The sequence below is a fragment of the Hevea brasiliensis genome, chromosome 7 (genome assembly GCF_030052815.1).
Source record: "Hevea brasiliensis isolate MT/VB/25A 57/8 chromosome 7, ASM3005281v1, whole genome shotgun sequence".
Classification (NCBI taxonomy): Eukaryota; Viridiplantae; Streptophyta; class Magnoliopsida; order Malpighiales; family Euphorbiaceae; genus Hevea; species Hevea brasiliensis.
In genome coordinates, this window is record NC_079499.1 from 3,910,344 (window position 1) to 3,916,730 (window position 6,387).

Below are 6,387 nucleotides of genomic sequence, written 5' to 3' on the forward strand. Positions count from 1 at the left end.
ATGCCCATTAGATATTTGAAAAGAAAAGGAAAGAAAGAAAAGAAAATCTTGTGCAAGTTGATGGCAAATTACTAAGGTGAAAAGAGGGGTGCATTCGTGCCTAGATCTGCTGCATATAATTAAGTGATCAATTAATTATTATAATAGCCTGCATCTCCATAAGCATTAAACCAGCTCTTTTATCTTTATTTCCCTAGCTAGCTAATTTGAGTTATCTTCAGTTAGAAATGGTAGCTTAGGTCTATATATATGTTCAAACTCTGCAATTTTACTTCCTTGTTAGTGGTTAGTCCTTGTTGGTTTGATCCTGTATGTGTGAAGTAATGTCGATATATAATCTGCAGAAATTGAAATAGAGAAAGAAGAAATCAAACCAATCTCATAGGTAATGAAAAGTTATATCTGAAAAGGTAGAACAATGTGCTCAAAAAGTTGAAAGAAAATACATAAACGCTCAGAACCAAGCAAACATTTTGTGCACAAATGTTCTTAGATCCACTCCATCACCTTCCCAAATTAACATAACAAGATTTTCTTGAACTTATGAATCATGATAAGATTTCACAAGAGTACACATCTACTCTGGATTCCCTAAACTTTGCTGCGCAACATATCCAGATCGACGTGTTTGATTCGCATTTCCAGACAGGAGGTAGGTTCTTTGTTTTCTTGTAGTATCAAGCAAGCCTATATGAATCCTGCTCTCAACAAGGATCAACCGAAACTTGGAATCCTTACCCTCCCTGTTCCTCTCCGAATGCTTCCTAATTACAACAACTTTCTTGATGAGATGATACAAATCCTGAGGAATTTCAGGGGCAAAACCATGAGCGTTTATGATGCGCAAAATCTTGCTTCCGGTGACACTCTTAACTTTAGAAATACCATAAGAATCACGGAGAATGACACCAATCTGAGGAGTAAGCCCCTTCTCTGTAAGTTTGCAAATGTTCTCCTCAACATCCTGAGGAGAGATCTTGAGCCGATTAACTTGGTGGAGTTCTCTTGTATGGCAGAGCTGAAGCGGAAATACCCTTACCGCGACTGTGCATGAGAACCATGGTGACGGCGATGAAGGTTGAGCAGTCTTTGGCTGAGCTTCCTCTACAGCGAACCGCAAACCCTAAAGGGAAATGAATATTCCTATATAATAATAATAATAATAATAATAATAATAATAATAATAATAATAAAATGTCATTTTTTTTATAGGAATTATAATTTATGGATAAATAACAAAATGTCATTTCTTGATTATCTTGAAATTTAATCAACAAGATAGGAATAAACTTTAAATAAGTGATATTAAAATCATTCAGAGCTACAATTCTCAAGTTAAAATATTAGTCAAAACTAAATGAATCAATAAAATTCTTATTTAGTAATTAATCAATGAATCAAGTTAAACTAAACATTTGTATTAATTTGAATTTTGTAATGTTATTATACCTTTTTTAAAAAAAAATTTTTAATTATGTAAATTTAAATTTTATAGCTGTCATAAATTTGTCATGTAGCTAGAGTTATTGTTGCGTATTCGAGATCCAACTTTGAATCTTTTCCATACTCGCACCTAGATCTGCTCCATATAATTAGTTGAGCAATTAATTATTATAATAATCTGCATCTATCTCCATAAACATTAAACCAGCAGCTCTTTTATCATTATTTCCTAATCTGAGTTAGTCCTCAGTTAGAAATGGTAGCATACGTTCAGACCCTGCATTATTGGTTAATCCTTGTTAGTTTGATTCTGCACTTACCTCTTATTGTCTTAATGCCTACTGACAATGAGCAGAGGATTCGTGAATTAAGAAAATACTACTCAATTATATTTAAAAAATCGTCTTTAAAATTGTTAGATCTCAAATTTAAATTTTAATTGAAATCGTTTATATGAAAAATAAAAAGATAAGAAGAAGATAAGCATATTAAGTCCTTGTTATTTCACAAAAAATATAATACAAGGGATGTGAGATTACACCCAGATCCAAATATTGAACTCATTTACAGATTTACAAATGATGATTGCAGGTTCACATGATAAAACATACAACCTACTGATCATAATATTCCAATTGAGCTCACCCCAGCTAGAAACCAATGAAGAAAAGTAAGATATCTAATTTGGAATTTTTCAGAGATTCCCCTTTTTTTTTTTTTTTTTTTTCCTATGTTCATTTAGCTCCAACTGGGACTCAAATTGGAGAAATCACAATCCTGATGGCGATTCAACTACCACTGAGTTAAAACTCATTGATTTATTGAGATTTCTTTGAATCTTAAACACCTACATAATAAACATCCAGCAAAAACGAGAGGTGGAGCAGATGAGGGGAGGGCTGCAAAAATAGGAAAAACCCAATAGATATATGTACTTACAATGCTAAAAACATAAAAAACCAATAAAATTGGAAACCATAATGAAAGATAGCAGCCTATCTGATTTCACCAATGATAAAAAACTTAAATTTTTGTGGAATTAAAAGATCATGAGTAATTCACTGCCACACTAGCAAATATATATCATTGTTCTACAGGCTATTATCTAAAACAAGGAATTCCAGTGGAGATTTTTTTTTTTTTTTTGAAAAAAAATTAATCCCAGTGGACTTTGGCTTGAGCTAAACTGATGCCAGCATGAAAATCAAAAGGCTGAGAACTCAGTGGCATCAGGCAATCAAATCATTGTAGTTTCATAAATAATACATTGAAACATGCACTTGCAAACATAATCTCAAAACAAGGAATTTGTTAATAGAAACTGCTCTTAAGAAAAGGAATTTCACCTTTCTGATAGGAAATATGTTTGAGAACAGACCATTAATAGTTAGTTATTGATTCAGTTTGAAAACATAATTACTTGATTTTAATGCATCCAACAACAAAAGAATCCATTTCGAGAAAAACCACAGAAAGGACTTGACTAGGCATAATAACAGCAAATATTGTATATTACAGCCTAACAGGCCTTCCAACAACACAATTTCATAAAAGGCTTACCACCATTGAGCAGTTCCTTAACTTTCTCCAAACAATGTGAACTGCATTTGCTAGGAGATTTACAGTTGTCCTGCTACTGACCAATAGTAAGATTAGCTAGGTTTTCCTTTCTGATGCTCCAATTCTTCATTTTGCCCTTCCTTACTCGTGTCACAACATAACAATGGACACTACATGCAAGATCTCTCAAGATAAAAAGCACATTGAATTAAAGGATAGGTAAAAAAAAGTTAATAACAGAATGCAACTTTGAATTAAAGGATCGGTACAAAACAAGTTAAAAAATATTGAATATTTCGAGAATCTAATGGTTGCATATCACAACTAGTTGGCCCCCCTTTGGACAGATTATTTCAATCCTATTGGCCTACATAACGTATCCGAGCACCTATGTTTAAATTTAGAACATATCCCTATATTTTCTATTTAGAAAGTTGACACACAGATATGTACCCATGTTCAACACCCATACCCGAGTCTGAGTAACATAGGTTTTTTCCACTACAAATCAATAATGATAAAATATACCACCTCTTATACATTTAATGACTAACTCATTTTCATTGCTAGTGAAACCAAGACCCCAACTCAAAACTTGGATTATCTCAAACCAAAGCACAAAATCTAATTTGCGATCTCAATCAAACTGTACCTCAGAGATTGCTGAGCATCACACCGAACAACCAACAAAGGACAACTATTTACATGCAAGGATGAACTTGTAAAAAAAAAATGTTAAGATCAAATAAGTGCGCCAGATGAGATCGATCGAAGAGATTGGCAACTGGACAAACTATAGATTCCTGTTATAAGCAGAATAAAAAATTATGAGTCCTGGCAACTCCTAATTCAGCTAAATAAATTCTGCACAACTGGATCCTGTAGGAGGAATTAAAATTAAAAACTTCATATTTGATATCTAACATGAAGACAAAAGTGTGATCATTTAATGGCAGAAACATGAAGGCATGCACAATAATGCAAACTATATCATAATGCAAGCTTGAACAATCTATGACAACTAAAGTCTTTATTACATAAAGGAAATGAAGCTCACAGAAAAATTTACCCTAATTATGGAGTAGGCATCAACATTGCCACCGGTTCCTGTGGCATCCAATACACAATGGAGACAAGTACAATAATCATTGGGCCTTCTGAAGCCAACCAATTAGATGTGCCCGCCTCCATTCATGTTGTGGCAGTCTCCTGGGAATTCTAAGGCATAACTCAAGCATAAGAAAATACATCATGAACCCAGAAATGATAAAGAGAATCAGTGATGTCCTCTTCTCTGGTTCATGCGGTCACTGAGGATTAAAATGTAAAATTTCTGAAGCAAAGAATAAAAATCCAACAAGTAAATGTATGTTCATACTGAAACTGAACTTTCTTACTGTGGCTCTGCACATAACAGAAGATATAAAAATGAAATTAGTGAATGTAATGCACAAACATAACACATGCTACACAAGTTGCATTACTATTATATCATCCCAGACAAACAAGCTGCATTACTACATGTCTGACACTATAAACACAGAATTTCTTCATCATCCACAGATTGTCTAAGATAATAAATGTGCACACCTATCAGCATTATGAAACACCAGTTCAGGCAACAAGATCAACTTCATCACGGTTAGGAGGAATAACATCTAATATCATCATACTCTGATATTGATCTGGAATAGGTGCACCAGTCTGCACACATAACTCAACTACAGCAGAAGCCTTGCCATAATACCTCTTCAGTTTGTTATCCAGAGGAGGACCGTTAAAATCTCGAACATGCCACTCATAATTTGGACCCACAAGATCCTCTATCATTGCTTCTTGCCATGCATGTTGACCATCGCAAGACTAATGCTTGGTTGCCTTGCACATCCTCACCTTATGTCCCTTGGGACCTACCTGAACCTCAGGACAAAATCCACAGGTTAAAACACTGTACTTATCCATGATCTTCTTTGCCTCTGAAATCATTTCAAACCATGACTCCATTGTCCATATGCTTAAATCCCTTTCAGTTGGTCGATCATTTGATTCATTCAAATGATCAGCATTTTTCTCCAACTTAAAATTAGTTGTTACTCCATCAAATTCAGCCCCAAAATTAGAACTCACAAGAGGATCAATATTCTCAAAGTGAGTTTTTCCTCATTTCATTCATTTCTGCCACTAGTTCAAAATCTACTATTCGTCCTTCTATAGAATAGACAGGTTTTGTCCTCCTCCTTGCAGGGAGCTTTTCCAAGTTTACCCCAGCTTGTATACAAAGTTCTACAATGGCAGGGATCCTTGGCACCATGTGCCTTTCGTCATGTCCAACTCTTGCCTTACCCAAACAGTCATAGAGATGGAAGCATTTAGGGAAAAAGACTACATCGCGCACTCCTCCCTTTCTCCAAACATGAGTAGCACTCCGGGAACCACTGCCTGGACCAACGCAGATTCTAGTTTCATGACCCACATGACCTCTGATTTATAGCAAATGTCCCATATATTCTGTCACTCATATTCTTATCTCATAAGAATAGAATATATAACATATTGCTAATGGACAATTTCAAATAAATATGATATGAAACATACAACATTTAAATGAAATGTTAATTGCCATTAAAATATTTACAATGTCATTTACAAGGTACAAGATTAGTGTATGCTCTAGGGTATATACAACTAACAATAAGTACACCTTTTCTAATACTTTACACTGATAGTGTTCAACCTGTTTCTTAGATAGGTTGTCAATGAAATAAGTTTATTTATTAATGTGCTACTTATAATTAGATCTGATAAGTTAATTAATGCTAAATAGATAAATTGTAAACCCTGTTGACGTTTAATTCTAATGTTTTGTATTCGTAATGTATTTGACACTTTGAGCTCTTAATGTGTTGTTTCTGATATATATGTGAATTCTGTCTTATTATGTTAGTACAAGCACTTGATTGATTACTTTATGAGAATGTTGACAAGATTTGTCTTCAATGAAGAAATTATTGTTGGACCATTATGTCATATCCCATTATAGATCACGTTAGGTAAGGGATTGATATGTAATACATGGAAAGAACTATGTTGGATTAATAACATAGAACCGCTATGATTCATATTAGTTCTTGCTTAATGATTACGTATATTTTGATCAATCTAAAGATAGGAGTTTAGCTTATATTCTTGCGCATTATATTTATTATTAAATCATTAGTGAAGGATGGGTCACGTGATATTCATTAGTGAAGGAGTATTTTTGAGATTTAATAATAATTATGCTAAAATCCTATTGGTCATAATTAATGAGGGTCCGTTTCTACCTGGTTAAATTTTAAACACACCCATCAAGTGTCATAATACCAAAATACCCCCCATTAATTA

At 33.8% G+C, this 6,387-nt stretch overlaps 2 pseudogenes; both read right to left on the reverse strand.

Moving 5' to 3' along the window:
- Positions 1 to 365: 365 nt before the first annotated feature.
- On the reverse strand, positions 366 to 1,137 carry LOC110647279 (40S ribosomal protein S13-like; annotated as a pseudogene).
- A 1,760-nt stretch (positions 1,138 to 2,897) lies between these two features.
- LOC131181480 (APO protein 3, mitochondrial-like) lies at positions 2,898 to 5,488 on the reverse strand (annotated as a pseudogene).
- Positions 5,489 to 6,387: the final 899 nt, after the last annotated feature.